General features: G+C 45.0%; 1 pseudogene; it reads right to left on the bottom strand.

The window, feature by feature from the left end:
- The window catches only part of LOC120919507, a 334252-nt pseudogene that overhangs the window by 103703 nt on the left and 213383 nt on the right, over positions 1 to 17166 (bottom strand).

The raw sequence follows: 17166 nt of genomic DNA on the forward strand, positions 1-17166 counted from the left end.
GAACGACACGCAAATTGCGAACACGAATTAACGAGCACTTAGCTAATATTCGCAACGATTTCCCAAACCACAGTGTGTCAAGGCATTTCACCAGTCACCACAATAGTGATCCCACTTTATGTACTTTTTTATGGTATTGACAAAGTATCCAAACATTGGAGGGGAACACATATGACCCGGAGCATATCCCAAAACGAGACCATGTGGATACACAGAATGAGGACCATGCACCCCACAGGGTTGAATATCGAATTGGATCTGAATTGCTTTTTAGCCAACGATCGATGTTCTCTTTGACCATATAGTTTCAGATCCTATTCCGATATTCATATAAAAATTCAACTAATGTCCCAATTCTTTGGGGTGCCCATTGATACATCCCTCAATAGGAGGACCTGCAATACATATGTATAGGATCACCGTCTTACCATAGGATGGCTAATCTACAATGTATAAATCATTTAGTAATTCTTTTTGAACAATTTATTTTTAATCCACAATATGGCAGTAATATCCCCAATGTCAAATATTCTTCATAATGGATGCTACCCTTTTCCTTTTTAATTGTCCTACATCGTATAATCATATATTGAATGAATTCCAAATATTGGTTAGATGTCCAGATATAAAGAATGTATAATATGTTAGATGTCTAACTTATTTTACAAAATTATGCTTTTTATTGTTAGTATTACAGCAGTCTGATATGGCCAGCAACACAACATAAGAACTTTATATAGTGTGTGTGTGAATAATAATCCAATAGGCTGGTTAATCTAGAGACCGTAATATATATTTTTAATATTTTTAAGTATTGCAAGTATTCTAATGTGCGCTGGAATGATGTATCCAATTGAGCCACTAGATGTGGAGGGTGGTGCGCGCCAGTAGGAGTGCATGCGTCAGCCGTACACGCCCACCATGAGTCCGGATAGGCTCTCCTTGCCTACATAAACCAGAATTCCCGGCGGTCAGACACGCCCCCTGATGACGTGGTAATTCCACGAAACAATTGTCGGAGGCTAGTCTGACTTTTTAGCAAAACAGCCTATCCCGCACGCCGCTGCATACAACCTACGCGCCTCTCCACACAGCAACCCACGAGATTGAGCCAGGGTCCTGTTAGACGCATGCAGTCCTAGTGCCGGGCAGGCACTCTCCAAGTAAGGGGCCAATCAGCGTTTTTTATTTATGGGTTTTTAAAATAAAAGTTAATGCACCATGGCATCTTTCTCTGTTGATATTTTTTGGATGGATTCCTGATACCACTGGCATAAGATCCGCAGTCTGAGCGATAGTGAACAGTGTGCAGGCACTAACACCTGCTCAGCTCATTAGACCCAATTCTTGCGAAAGGGGTCCACTACCTTTGGTAAGCCTTTTCTCTGGCAAGATCACTTCGGGTGCAAATGTTATATTGGTGGTGGCTGCAGCAGCACTCAAGATTTTTTGCATGATCTAATTACCTTCTGGAGTGGTCAATCAACTACACCTGGACTGTGTTTTTTCTGTTTTTTTCTGTTACTTATGGTTTTGAGACGCACTATCACCTAAGTGTTTTTGCACCACTCACTGGTTGCACTAGCGACTTTGTTGCATATAGTATAGTGTTGTAATATTTGGTATTGCACACGATTTAGTTGAGTCACAATTTATGTACAAATTGTTTAGTCACTCGAGTGTTTAACAATATATATTTTTTCTAATTTCCCACTTATACCATTGGGGCCTCCTGTCCAAGGACACCCTAATTCAGGTATTATTGTTTTCTTACTAGCGCCCTCTTCCTCCACTATTGATATGAGAATAAAACCATATCAGTAAATCATAAAAGTAGGAATAACAAAAGAGTAGTTTATGTATATGACTATGGATTGGGTGGTAAATGCATCCTCTATTCAAAAACCAGAGAGAAAAAAAATAAAGCCTTTAGGAGAGACATAGCTGTGTATTATGCCTGGTACACATGGTAAGATTTTTTTCGTTCAACCCTGCAGGCTGAACGGAAAAAAAACTGAGGCACTTGATGTACTAACTAGGCAATGTTAGTACTGCAATATCCCCGCTGTGCTATTGTGTTCTGACTGGGGGACGGACACACTGGTGGGTGCGCGAAGCCATTGACTGCAAGCGATATTTGGATACCAATTGGCTGCTGGTTTTCCAGCATGCTCGTTTGACAGAAGCTGGTCGTGTGATGGGCTTCTGTTGGACATGGACCTGTACACACAGGCCGAATGTCAGCGGATATTCGGCCTGTGTGCATGGGGCTTTCGTCTCCATACAGACCTTTTGAAAGTCCCCTTTAAATGTTGGTGGGGGATACACAGCCCTTTAAAACCTAAGGAGTATGGTCCTGTTAATGGGCTTTACCATGCAACACACTGGTCTGAATGGACCTCCAAGGTTGCTTTAACTGATGTTATATTCTTAGGTAGATTTAAGATGGTTAAAAATCAACTTATACTTTGCCCACAATTATGAACAGTTTGGCATTTTCTTTGCAGAGCCTACCTGTCTGGTTTGAATCTGCCTCATTCTGGTTCTTTTCCAAAGATTCTGAACTGATGTATAATGTAAGACGTGGCCGCACAGACCTGTTGGTAAAAATGGTAACAGCAAATATCAGATCTGTCTGTTCTTGTATTGTTTGAGGAAAATCCAAAATACTACACTTATGGAAACTGACATTTTCACCCAATGAAATTGACTTTCCTATGGCAAACCTCTCAAAAGAAAAATGTAGGGCCTGTCATTGCTGACCAATTTTTAAATGCTGCTAGTTGCTTGATTATCCTGACACACTGGCTTCAATACTAACCTGAGACAAATATGCAGCTCATGTAAGCCAGAGAAAAGTCCTTGTCTACAGTCTAGACAAAATCAACTTGCCTTACACCAAGGACCAGTTTATCTCTGGCCGGCTGGCTTAGGAATCCAGCTCTTGAGTCAGAAAAATTCTTCTTGCAACGGTCTTGGAAAATCCTGACAATGCATGCCAGCCTGAAGAGGTAGGGAGGAGTCCTAGATACTTTTAGCTAGATTCAGTAGATACGCCGACCTAACTCAGAATTTGCACCGACCTAAGTTTAAGTGTATCCTCAAACAGAGATACACTTAAACCTATCTAAGATACGACGACTTGCGCCGTCCTATCTTAGGGTGTAATATTTAGGCTGGCCGCTAGCTGGCGCTTCCATTGCGGTCGGCGTAGAATATGTAAATCACTAGATACGCCTATTCACGAACGTACGCCCGGCCGACGCAGTACAGATACGCCGTTTACGCAACGCATTATCAGGCCTAAAGTTATTCCAACAAATAGTTGGAATAGTAGTGTTAAAGTATGGCCGCCGCCGTTCCCGCTTCGAAATTAGAGAATTTTACGTCGTTTGCGTAATTCGTCTGTGAATAGGGATTTACGTCATTTACGTCCACGTCAAAATCAATAGGACCGTGCGGCGTACTTAGCCGCAATGCACACTGGGAAATGTAGGCGGACGGCGCATGCGCTGTTCCAAAAAAAACTCAATTACGTCAGGTCAAAGCAAATTATAATAAAACACGCCCCCTCAGCCTATTTTGAATTAGGCGCGCTTGCGCCCGCTGCATTCACGCTACGCCGCCGTAAGTTAGGAGGCAAGTACTTTGAGAATACAGTACTTGCCTCTCTGACTTAAGGCGACTTAGCGTAAATACGCTACGCCGCCTTAAAGTTGCGCGCCCCTACCTGAATCTAGCTATTTGTCATTGCAGGGACTTGGTACAACATTCTAAAACTCTAGGGAAAGCCATATTGCCTGGACAGCAGGACACCCCTAACATAGGGTCATCAGAGAGCCAGTTAGATAATGCCACTGCAGTGGCATACATCAAACTCCTGATGGATGCCATTCAGGTGATCCTCATAGTTCAAAATTAGCCTGGAGATGTGGTTCTCTAGACAAATTTCTGGTAGACACCTTTGGACTCTAGCAGATTGTCTGGATCTCCTACATGCAGGGCAGTCTTAATAAGTGGGCACCCCTGGGCACTGCCCAGGGGGTCCAGCTGCATGGGGGGGGGGAAGGGTTTAAGGTTCTAAAGCTAGTGTCCTTCCTTAACTGTTACATATGATTGTAAGGAGTTAAGAGTTTCAGAGACAGTGTTATTTCACTCATTATTAGTAGAATTCTAAAAGGCCTTACATACCTAATTTCATGTAGTTTTTATCTCTGAACAAAAGATTATACATGCGAAACATTCCTTACTAATTGCTAGAATTGTATATTTCCTTTTTGTTATTGTTCTCACAGGTGTTGTTTTTATATATTCTATTACATGTGAGACATTCCTTATTAATTGCTAGAACTGTATTAAAAATGTTATCTATATTTTCCCTATCTTGTACTTTATTATTTTAAATTTAAGGTTCACATGCAACATATTCCTTACACATTGTTAGGAATATTTCCTCCTTTCCCAATTATATTATGCAGCTGTTTTTCACTTACTAAGCTTTTTTAATGAATAGAAGTCTGTTTTTAACGAGTAAGCCATAATATCTTATCTTTACAGAACACGTAGCATTTGTATTAACCAATCACATATTGCCAACATAATAATTCTTTATTTCTTACCCAAATTAATGTATTTTGTTCCCTCCCCTTTTTGTAATGCATATAACTGTCTTAACCACTTAACGCCCGCCGCACGACTATTTACGTCCGCAAAATGGCACGGACAGGCAGATGGACGTATATATACGTCCTTGCCTTTCCGCGGGTCGGGCGGCTTACCTCGGGGAGCGATCCGGGACGACATCGCGGCTATTCGTTTATAGCCGCTCCGTCGCGGTCGCTCCCCGGAGATGAAGAACGGGGAGAGCCGTATGTAAACACGGCTTCCCCGTGCTTCACTGTGGCGGCGCATCGATCGTGTCATCCCCTTTATAGGGGAGACACAATCAATGACATCAGGCCTACAGCCACACCCCCCTACTGTTGTAAACACACACTAGGTGAAGCCTAACACGTTCAGCGCCCCCTGTGGTTAACTCCCAAACTGCAACTGTCATTTTCACAATAAAGAATGCAATTTAAATGCATTTTTTGCTGTGAAAATTACAATGGTCCCAAAAATGTGTCAAAACTGTCCGAAGTGTCCGCCATAATGTCGCAGTCACGAAAAAAAAAATCGCTGATCGCCGCCATTAGTAGTAAAAAAATAAAAATAAAAATGCAATAAAAATATCCCCTATTTTGTAAACGCTATAAATTTTGCGCAAACCAATCGATAAACGCTTATTGCGATTTTTTTTTACCAAAAATAGGTAGAAGAATACGTATCGGCCTAAACTGAGGGAAAAAAAATGTTTATATATGTTTTTGGGGGATATTTATTACAGCAAAAAGTAAAAAATATTGATTTTTTTTCAAAATTGTCGCTCTTTTTTTGTTTATAGCGCAAAAAATAAAAACCGCAGAGGTGATCAAATACCACCAAAAGAAAGCTCTATTTGTGGGGAAAAAAGGACGCCAAATATGTTTGGGAGCCACGTCGCACGACCGCGCAATTGTCTGTTAAAGCGACGCAGTGCCGAATCGCAAAACCTGGCCTGGGCATTTAGCTGCCTAAAGGTCCGGGGCTTAAGTGGTTAATATTATCAGTAAAGTTGGAGAATGAGTTTAGATACATCGTGTTCCTGTGCCTTTACTATTCCTGTACTGAATTCTCTCTCAACGGGGGGCCACCCGAACAAACACACTGGGACTGCCTAAAGTCAATCAGCGCCAGTCTGCACCCCTACAGGGGACTGCACTTTTCCTGTTCACTTGTAAACATGTACTTCTCCTTCTTGCTTAAAGCGGATGTGCCATGGGGAAAAAATATTAAAAGCCAGCAGCTACAAATACTGCAGCTGCTGACTTTTAATATTAGGACACTTACCTGTCCTGGAGTCCAGCGCTGATCGCAGCAGAGCACGAGCGATCGCTCGTCTCTCTGCTGCTCCCCCCGCCATCCACGCTGAGGGAACCAGGAAGTGAAGCGCTGCGGCTTCACTGCCCGGTTCCCTACGGCGCATGCGCGAGTCGCGCTGCGCCCGCCGATTGGCTCACACGCTGTGTGCTGGGAGCCGAGTGTTCCCAGCACACAACGGGCGACAGACGGGAAGTCAGAAAAACCCGTCTTTTGCCCGTAGCGTGTGGCCGGAAGTGGGTGCAAATACCTGTCTTTAGACAGGTATCTGCACCCCCCTTCCCTCCTGAAAGGTGTCAAATGTGACACCGGAGGGGGGTAGGGTTCCGATCAGCGGGACTCCACTTTAGGGTGGAGAACCGCTTTAAGTGGTGAATATATTTTTCTGGGCCCCATCGGTTCAATAGAGGGACCGAGTAGGTGGGAGCTGAGGAAATATCTTTTCATTTTCGGTACACCATCCTCGGGCAGAGTTCTAGAGTTCCTGGCTCCAAGCCCCTCCCTCAATATAGGCCCATGGCAGTGGCTTACGTCCTGGAGGAAGAGGAGAGGAGTCCTCTGTGCACACATGGAGGAGACAAGTGTCAGCTGCTGCAGCTGAGTCCTGTCCCAGCCTATGCCTGTCTCCTATCACAGGATCTGTTTGCCTCACACAGATCCTCAGTGTCTGAGAGCTGCAGGCAGATGTCTGGGAGAGAGGTGCTGATGTCATCCTAGCCAGCAGGAGCCCGGAAGGAAGGACACCTGTCATGCTGTTCAGAATAGATGAGGTTAGTAAACTTAGGGAGGGAGGATTGTATAGAAACTGACCTGGGTGGATGTAATGATTGTGCTAGGAGACAGACTGGTGCTCAACCCCCCTCATGTAATGTGCTTTCTTATGCCCACTATGTTGTGTGCTGTGCCATGAAGTGCCCACTATGTCGTGCAGTTCCTACCATGTAATGTGCATTGCCCACGTCATGTGCTGTGCCATGCAGTGCCCACCATGTCATGTGCTCTACCCACCATGTAATGTTCTGTGCCATGCAGTGCCCACCATGTCGTGCAGTGCCCACCATGTAAATTGCTGTGTTGCGCCCACCATGTCATGTGCTGCTCCATGCAGTGCCTACCATGTAATGTGCTGTACACACCATGTCATGTGCCATGCAGTACCCACAATGGAACATGCTGTGCAGTGACCACCATTTAATGTCCTGTGCCCACCATGTAATGTGCTGTGCCATGCAGTGTCCACCATGTTATGTGGTGTCATGCAGTGCCCGTCATGTGCAGTACCCATTATATAATATGCTGTGCCCACCATATAATGTGCTGTGCAGTGCCCACTTGTAATGTGCAGTGCCCACCAGGTAATGTGCTCAGCTGTGCCCGCCATCTCACATGATGTGCCCACCATATAAGCTGCTGTGCTCACTGTGTGCATGTGCTGTGCCCTCCATGTAATGTGCTGTGCAGTACCAACCATGTCATTGCTGTGCCCTCCACGTAATGTGCTTTATTGTGCAATGCCAACCATGTAATGTCCTGTGCCCACCATGTAATGTGCCATGCTCACCACTGAATGTGCTGTGCCCACCATGTAATGTGATGTGCTTTGCCCACCATGTAATATGCTGTGCTTACCATCTAATGTACTGTGCTTTGACCCCCCCCCCCATGTAACATACTCTGCTGTACCACCCATGCAATGTACTGTGATATTACCCCCCCATGCAATGTACTATAATGTGCCCCCCACAGTCTTCTTCTCTCTCTCTTTCACCTTCTCTCTCTCTTTCACCCTCTCTCTATTTTCCTTTTTCTCACTCCCTCTCTCTCATTCCCCCTCTCTATCCCACCCCCCCCTCTCTCATCCCCTCTCTTTTAGCCCCCTCTCCCTCTCTTTAATTTAAATTGTCCCGTCATAATGAATGGGATCATGCCGGTCCCGCGTGCATGCGCGGGAGTGACGTCATCACCGTTTCGGCCAACCACAGCCCCGGAGCGGCGATACCAGGAAGAAGCTCCGAGGAGACATGGCTGTGGAGGGGAACGAGGAGCACTTCGGGGGCTTTGATTTCAGGTAAGTACCACATAATGAGCTAGTATGGTATGCATACTAGCTCATTATGCCTTTCTCTTGCAGGTGTTTTTTTTTAACCACTTAAGACCCGGACCTTTATGCAGGTAAAGGACCTGGCCAGTTTTTGCGATTCGGCACTACGTCACTTTAACTGACAATTGCGCAGTCGTGCGATGTGGCTCCAAAAAAAATTGGCGTCCTTTTTTCCCCACAAATAGAGCTTTCTTTTGATGGTATTTGATCACCTCTGCGGTTTTTATTTTTTGCGCTATAAACAAAAATAGAGCGTCAATTTTGAAAAAAAAATCTATATTTTTTACTTTTTGCTATAATAAATACCCCCAAAAAATATATAAATAATTTTTTTTCTCAGTTTAGGCTGATACGTATTCTTCTACATATTTTTGGTAAAAAAAAAAAAATCGCAATAAGCATTTAACGATTGGTTTGCGCAAAAGTTATAGCGTTTACAAAATAGGGGATAGTTTTATGGCATTTTTATTAATATATATTTTTTTTACTACTAATGGCGGCGATCAGCGATTTTTTTCATGACTGCGACATTATGGCGGACACATCGGACAATTTTGACACATTTTTGGGACCATTGTCATTTTCACAGCAAAAAATGCTATAAAAATGCATTGTTTACTGTGAAAATTCTGCCGACATATGTGCAGGAGAAGGTCCTTAAAGCGGTTGTAAACCGCATAAAATTTTTTTTTTTTTTTCAAACCTGCAAGGCAAAAAGCATAATCAGCTAGTATGCACCGAATAGTGGCTGATTATGAAATACTTACCTTGGAACGAGGTGAAGAACACTTACCTGGTCCACGCCGAGCGAGATGTCATCTTGCTCCGGCGTGTCTTCCGGGTATCGCCGCTCCAGCGCTGTGATTGGCTGGAGCGGCGATGACGTCACTCCCGCGCGTGAGATTTAAATTCGGCAAGGTCCGGCGACTGCCGGTCCTTTCGCCATGGATTCCCCCCTGCGCATGCGCCGCTGCAATCAGCGGCGCATTGCGAGGGGAATATCTCCTAAACCATACAGGTTTAGGAGATATTCTTTATACCTACAGGTAAGCCTTATAGTCTTACCTGTAGGTAAAAGTGAAAAAAACGGACGTTACTTACCGGTAACGGTGTTTCTATGAACCTTCCAGGACGGCACCCGAGAGATGATGGCTCCTCCCCACAGGAAACACAATCACTTAACAATTTAAAAGTCCCCACCCTTCCCCTTGATCCTCAGTATGAATTAGAGTAGTCCTGAACTGGTTCACAAGGGACATTGTTCCGTATAGGTACTTACCACCTAGCGTTTAGCTTATCTTTTCCCTCCACATAGGGCGGGAAGTAGGCCTGCCGTCCTGGAAGGTTCATAGAAACACCGTTACCGGTAAGTAACGTCCGTTTTCTCTCATCACCTTCCAGGACGGCACCCGAGAGGATAGACGAGTAACCAACAGGCCTACTTTAGGGTGGGACCCTTGCCTGCAAGGTCTTTTGCTAGATGTCAGAATCTGATTTTATTTCACCACTTCCACTTCCTAGTGTGTGATGAGGGTATCCTAGCTGGATCATGAAAATGACCTGCAGGTCTGCTCCACCTATGCTCCTGTCTCCTCTTTGGATGCAGAGTCTAGGTGGCACGTGCTCTTAAAGAAAAAAATTCTGAGAGCTTGAGTATTCTTTAGGATAGAAAGGTTGGCTGCGCCAATATTCTAGCCATCGTGGTTGATAGTGTCTGCAAAGCTGCATAAGACCATCCAAAGTTTAGTCAGAGATTTGTTCTGTGAAACAAAGACCTACTTTGATCAACCCAGAAAAAAAGAAAAAAACAACATGTGGTTTTAAGCCACTAGTCTGTACAGGAGAATGGTTTAGAAAGAAACAGGGTCTCCCGACGTACAATCCTTGTGGGTCCCCCTTTTTTGTTTGCCAAAGTCCTGGTGAAACAAGGAAATAAACCCACTCAAGGATACTAGATTAAGGGAAGTCTATTCCCTTCACTCAAATGACTGGACAGGTATGTGACCAAGCAGGGCGTTTGGTGTGCTCCTGCACTCCCTTCAGTCCACCTGTCCACCTCCATTCATTGGAATGCATGTGACTTTATAGCGAGGACACTTATTGGTCAGTGTCTGGACCACAGGATACCTTGGCGTGGCTCGTTCGTGCGTCCGCTAATACGCGTGGACAGACTCCTGTCTCCAACGTACACTGCTAGACCGGACAAAAACAGCTGCTCTGCAAGCCGGTTGACAAGCAGGTCCCATCCTGGTCATTCCCCATTTCTGGGTTCCTTCCCATCTGAATACCGACATGTCAGATGTGAGATTGTTCTATATACCCTAGGCTCCTTATAACCCTGCGAGTCGATCATTAAACTACGCAGAAAGGAGCCTGTTACGAAATTGCGAGTAACCACTGCATTCATTGGTATATAACAGAAAAGAACAAAGGTGTCGGGGAAAGAAAACTTTTCACCGCCCCCCGCGTATAATATGCAGATACATTTTACCCTATAATCTCAGGGTAAACCCATGAGTGCCACACGCCAACAGAATACAGTATTCTGTAAAAATCCAGTGTTTGAGGTCATGATCCACTCCACGCACCAAGGAGTGTTAAGTTAAGCAGATCCCTACCACAAGGGACCAATGCCATAGTAGGAGTAAAAGATGAATATTGGTTATTCATATCCAGTTCGTCCGAGGGGGTGACATGAAGGACATACACTGAGCTATAAAGCTCGGATCGGATCGGGAGAACCAGTCAGAAAGAATCCTGATGCTGAATTTTTTAGGCAAACAGCCCCTAACAGCGTAACCCCTTTCCTACTAAAAAGAACCTACTAGGTGATTTTATGACCTCCTTCCAGTGTCCTATAACCCTACTGGGTTCAGGTCTAGGGAATGTCCCTGGCATGCCTAGAAGTAAAGGCCCGCAATCAGAAATCCTGTTCCTTCCATGTGAATGGAAAATAAGGTCTGAAATAAAGTGACCGAAATGAAGTGACCAAAATGTCCCAGATATACAGGTCCTAGATCTTGTATTTCCGAAGGACAGCAAGCTCAGACTTAATATGGAAAGACAGATAGACACCCCCAGCCTCCACTGCTGTGTTTTCTGATATACAGACACCTGTAGAATAGAGAAGACACAACCAACCTTAGGTGTGTATTTCTCATATGTAGTAAGATACCATATAACCTAAGCCCAGAGAAAGGACAGAAGCTCCAAGTGTGAGCTTCTGATGCTTAATAGGTTTATAGGTCCTGTATCCAACAGAGAGGCCACTAGCCAATCTGGAGTTTTTTTTTTTTTTTTTTTTTTTTTTTTTCTGAGTAATAAACAACGCAGAGGACACAGACACCTTCTACTGCTGCGTTTTATTTATGTGCAGCGACCCAAGGTAATAGATTCAGGACAGGAGGACAAGAACCACTATAGTGTTGTCTATTCCTGACTGACCGCAGTACGGTCTTCCAATCAACAGAAAATAATACTAGCACCTATAGTATATCTCTGATGATCATAGAAAAAAACAAACAGTCGCATGGCCAGTATGACCAAAAGGACATATGCGGCCTCAACCGTGTATTGCTGGTGTTATACTCCCTGCAGTCATAACTAGCAGAGAGTGGTATTAGCATACTTCAGATAAACAATAGGGTATAGGACAAGGGACCGAAATGTTACAGACAGTAACATTGTGTATTCCAACACCCACAGTCATATACCTGATAGAAACGTCACTAGCAAGAACACTCAATGCTGTGCGTTTCTGGATAGTAACAGTATACCGTCATGAACCCACAATACCAGTTGTGCATTATTTTGATTAGAAAAAAACTTGGAAAGTTTATATGACCAACAGCATGTTGTCAGCAACCCAATGTGTTACTTAATGCAACCTTGTCGGGTCATCTAATCAACAGAAATGTCACTAGCAAAAAAGGACCCTTAAAGCAGTGCATATCTGAATTTATAAATATCCTTAACAATAATACAATGCTATGCGTTTCTAATCAGCAAAATTGCATAGTCATATAACCAGCAGAAGTGTCGCTATCAGTAACTCAGCATCATGCGTTTCTGATAAGTAATAGTGTACCAACATGTAACCTCCAGAAATTTTTACCAACAGTAACTCAGTGTGGTATGTTTCTGAATAACCATAGTGTGCGGTTTATATAATAGAGGTGTCACCGACAAATCAATGTCATGCTTCTCTGATAAGCAATAATATACATTCCTGTATCCGACAGAAATTACACCGACAGTAACTCAATGTGGTATATTTCTGAATAACCATAGTGTGCGGTTTATATAATAGAGGTGTCACCGACAAATCAATGTCATGCTTTTTTGATAAGCAATAATATACATGCATGTATCCGACAGAAATTACACCGACAGTAACTCAATGTGGTATGTTTCTGAATAACAATAGTGTGCGAATATAGCATAGAGGCGTCACCACCATTCAGTGTTATGCGTTTGATAAGGAACAGAGTACCGTTATCTAATCAATTTTAGGCATTTCTGGTGAGTCATAAGATATCCCTTGATCATCAGTCTACATATATACACACACAAATATATATATATATATACATACACACACACACACATATCTCAGAAATGACCCAAGATAAACCCATGTTGTGCATTTCTGATGTGCGGACAGACCAACGCTCTATCCTAGCATAACCTGAGTTTCAGATATTGATCCTTCATCCCAGTGAAGGAACATGGTAGTTCCAAATACTGGAAATCCGAGGTGTGTGACTATACCACAATAGTGGTAGCTGCTATTCTGCTATTGCAAAGGTCTGAGTAGGTGTAGCTGGTCCACACACAGGTGGGAGCTAGTCCAAGCCTTTAAGGTCTTAACGAGCACAGACTCAGAAATCAATTAGGTCTCTCATGAAGAGGTGACCATAGTCTCAGGCTGGAGGCAATCAGACACCTGTATGGCTGATTTTCATAGTTTTAACACAGGGGTTTGTACCAGAGAAACTCCCAATTAAGGGTTGCAGGCTAGCATTTTATGCTTCTCACACCACCTAAATGGTTTGTTGCCTGAGCCACCTTTAGGGTGGGACCCTTGCCATAGTGTGCGGTTTAGATTAACTCTAACACACTGACAGATACACCAGCAGTGTAAGGAGGAAGTGATCGGTTGGAACTTGGGAGATATTGTAACCAATAAACAACCCCCACAAGGGTAATAAACCCACTAGTATGCCCCCTGTTGGGCCTATCCTAAGAGTTTAGGAGGTCAGTTTTTTGGCTAAAAAACCTAACTGCACCCTTGTGATCTGCCTGTCAGATTCATGGCAGGCTGGCCCTAACTGGATTGAGCCTTGCTCAGCCCCCTTTTATGAGATTATTCTAGGGATTTTATAATCTCCTCAGAGGCCTGTAATTGCCTGCAGGAGTCCAACCAGACCCTCTAGGGTGAATGGCTCCTGTTTAGCTTGGCTTACCATATCCTCCCTGTCCTCCTTAAGCTTCCTCTACCTGGACTAGAGGGAATGACTGTGAGGGCGGGGGAAGGGCACTAGGTTCCGTTCGGACGAGGCCTTCTTGGGAGGATATGTCTTCTCTAGGGATAAGCTCCTCTATGTCAGACCTTAAGTTACGGACTGCCTGGCGGCTTCATGGAAAGTTTTTCCTTTCTCTGCCAAGTTATGAGGAGCTATGCCCTGTAGCGGTAGGAGACTGTTTATTTGGGGTCTCCTGGGATCCGCTGGGGGGTTTTTGCAAGACAAGAGATATACATATATGCATAATATTACTTTGTCCTCCCCCAGGACTGCAGGTTTGTACTGGGGAGGTGAAAGGGTGAGAAGTAAAAACCAGTCCTGTGCTGGCTGGCTGGCCCCAGAGACTCAGACCCTGAAGACCAGGACTCTCACTCCCTTTCCTCCTCCCTTTCCAAGGGGGAATGTACTCACTGCGCCCCGACCTGGATCTGCCTGCAGTCACATTTGCCTTCATCTCCTCCTGTCCATGAGGAGGTTTGGCTGGGTCCCCGGCTGTCGGTACCTCTTGTAAGGGCTATCCGCAAGCCGACCCTTCCACCGCCATGCTTCTCTCCGGCGTCCCTTCCGGGTTGCGCTGTGAGGCAAAAGCCCACCTTCACTCAGAGAGGCTTGGAGCGCCATGTTTCCAAAAGTAGGAAGCAGTACCCGGGAAGAGAGAGCTCTTCAAATGGCGGCGTTTCTTCTGCACCCTAGCGATGGCAAGCCTCCCCGCAGCTCAGAGCGCTGGTGCACGCCTGGGGCGACCTGTGAGTTAGACCCGAAGGCCTACAGGTTAGTTCAGCCCTCCCCGGCCTCCCTAAGACCTGTCTCAACAGGGGTACCTTCGACCCTCCCCGGTCTCTAGGTTTTCAAACAAAACAAACGTGACGATGTGTTCGGAGAAACACAATCAATACTGAGGATCAAGGGGAAGGGTGGGGACTTTTAAATTGTTAAGTGATTGTGTTTCCTGTGGGGAGGAGCCATCATCTCTCGGGTGCCGTCCTGGAAGGTGATGAGAGAAAGTGGGTTTACAACGCTGCTATCTTTCTTCCCTGATGTCCGTGTTTAGCGGAGTGATTTGTAAAGTGCTGCGGCTGTTTTACTCTTTCAGGTGCAGGGACCGATGTGAGAGAGCTGACAGAGGGAGCAGTAAAATGAATACAAGCGGAGCGGCGGGTAGCGCCGCAGGCACTGAGCAGCACACAGTGAGTGAGGTGTCACACTCGTGATATCCTAAAAGAATCACCCAAAGTCCTCACAGTGCCTTTTAACATCTTATAGCTTTAGGATAATCATCCACACAGGACAGCAGGTGTTCTGCGGCTTTGTCAAAGTGTGCCACATGGCTATTGCTGACTTTGCTGTGGGGTACAATCTGTAACACACAGTACAGCTATAAATGAACAAAGTCAACACCCAACATCCATGTGATACACTGTGACAAAGTCATAGAGCACCTGCTGTCCTGTGTGGATGATTATCCCAAATCTATAAGACCCAATGCACTCAAGGGGCCAAATTCACATAGGTTAGCGGATCTTTAGATCCGCGTAACCTATCTGATTTAAGATCCGCCGCTGCAAGTTTTTGAGGCAAGTGGTTAATTCACAAAGCACTTACCTCAAAACTTGCGGCAGCGTATCGTAAATACCCCGGCGGAATTCAAATTCCGCGGCTAGGGGGAGTGTACTATTTAAATCAGGCGCTTCCCTGCGCCAATTGAACTGCGCATGTGCCGCCGTCTAAATTTCCCAGCGTGCATTGGTCCAAATGACGTCGCCAAGACGTCATTGGTTTCGGCGTGAGCGTAACTTGCGTCCAGCTCTTTTGTGAATCGACTTACGCAAACGACGTAAAAATTCAAAACTCGGCGCGGGAACGACGGCCATACTTAACATTGGCTGGCCTCATAGACCCAGGGGTAACTATACGCCAGAAAAAGCCGAACGCAAACGACGAAAAAAAAAAGCGCCGGGCGGTTGTTCGTTTCTGAATCGGCGTAACTCCTCATTTGCATATTCGTTGCATAAAAAAAAACGAAACGCCACCGACAGTTACACCTGTCGGATCTTAGGAATATCTATACGTAACTGATTCTCTGAATTAGTCGATACGACTGGCAGAACTCAGAGATACGACGGCATATCAGGAGATACACTGTCGTATCTCTTTGAGAATCTGGCCCAAGATGTTTAAAAAAAATGCTCCTCCTCTTGGCAGTAGCCTCATGGCAGAAAAAAGCCTGACACTTGTAAAAGTGTTCAACGCTTTTAGAGGTGTCAAGCACGTGGGCGTTAATTCATTTCATTGGCCATAATAATAATTTTATTTTGGTCATTGAAATGAATTTACACTCAAGCGCTAAACACCTGTAAATGTGCCTAAATGCTTGTAAAAGCATTAGACACTTTTACAATTGTCATATTGACACGTGTCAAGCATTTTTTCTGCCAAAACGCTGCTGCTCCTTGACGCACTGGCCCTTGGTTTTTTTTCTGCTTGTAAACTGCCACTAAAAGATTCTAAAAATGTAGGAAGCAGTAAAAAAAAACACCAGTGTGCATGAGGCCTAAAGATCATAAGGCACTGTGATATGCTACTTTACACTTGTCTTTCGGTGGGGGGGGGGGGGGGCTGGGGAAAGCTTGTGGCAGTAAAAACACTCAGCTGAGCTGCATCCAGGAGTGTGTGTATATTTTTTTAAGGCAACCGTCAGGTTTCATGTGGAAGTCAGGGAGGGGGAGGAGCCAGGGGTGGAGTTGAGGGCGGAGTCAAAACGGGCCCCCCATAATTTCTGATTTCTAACAGCGGCCCTGCCTATACTACCCACATCTGCCACTATACTACCCACATCTGCCATTATGGAGCTGGCAATGGGTGGGGGTGTGTTGTGGAGGGGGGGTGGATGGTGCTGGGTGGGGGATGAAGAGGATTGAGTTGCATTGTGCAAATGGATGAGGATGAGAGTTACATTGTGAAGAGGCTCATATCCACCCAGTCATCCTCATCCATTTTCACAATGCAACTAAATGCCAGCTTGTCAGTCTCAGTCAGGTGTCACATCAAAGTAGATTAAATAAAGTCTGCAGGGGGCACAGCAGCACACTTTACATTTTTGACTTACCCTCCATGCAGGGAAGGAAGAGGAGGTAGTGCTGGCCACGCTCACCTGCTGGGGGGAGTTACTAGTCAGACAGGCGGCAGTGGCGGCTCGGGCTTGTGACATAATTGATGCTTTCTTTTTCTGCTACAGCCCGCCGAGGTAGGGGGGCCGGGCTGGGCGGTGCAAGTGAAACTTGTTTCTCTTCTCCTCTATAGGTGCCGGCGCGCAGGCTATCTGCGGTGCGGGTGAATGATTAATTTCTCGTGCTGCTGTAGGTGGAGCAGGGTTTAGTGTGGCAGCCGAAAATCGGCCTAATTTTCACAATAATCGGCCGATGCCGATTTCTTAAAAACGGACAAATATCGGCCGATATATCGGTCGACCTCTAATACCACCCATATCTGCCACTATATCACCCTATATTACTGATATGTCCCACTATACCACCCTATACTACTCACATTTGCCACTATACCACCCTATACTACTGACATTTG

This window comes from Rana temporaria, chromosome 12, assembly GCF_905171775.1.
Source record: "Rana temporaria chromosome 12, aRanTem1.1, whole genome shotgun sequence".
Classification (NCBI taxonomy): Eukaryota; Metazoa; Chordata; class Amphibia; order Anura; family Ranidae; genus Rana; species Rana temporaria.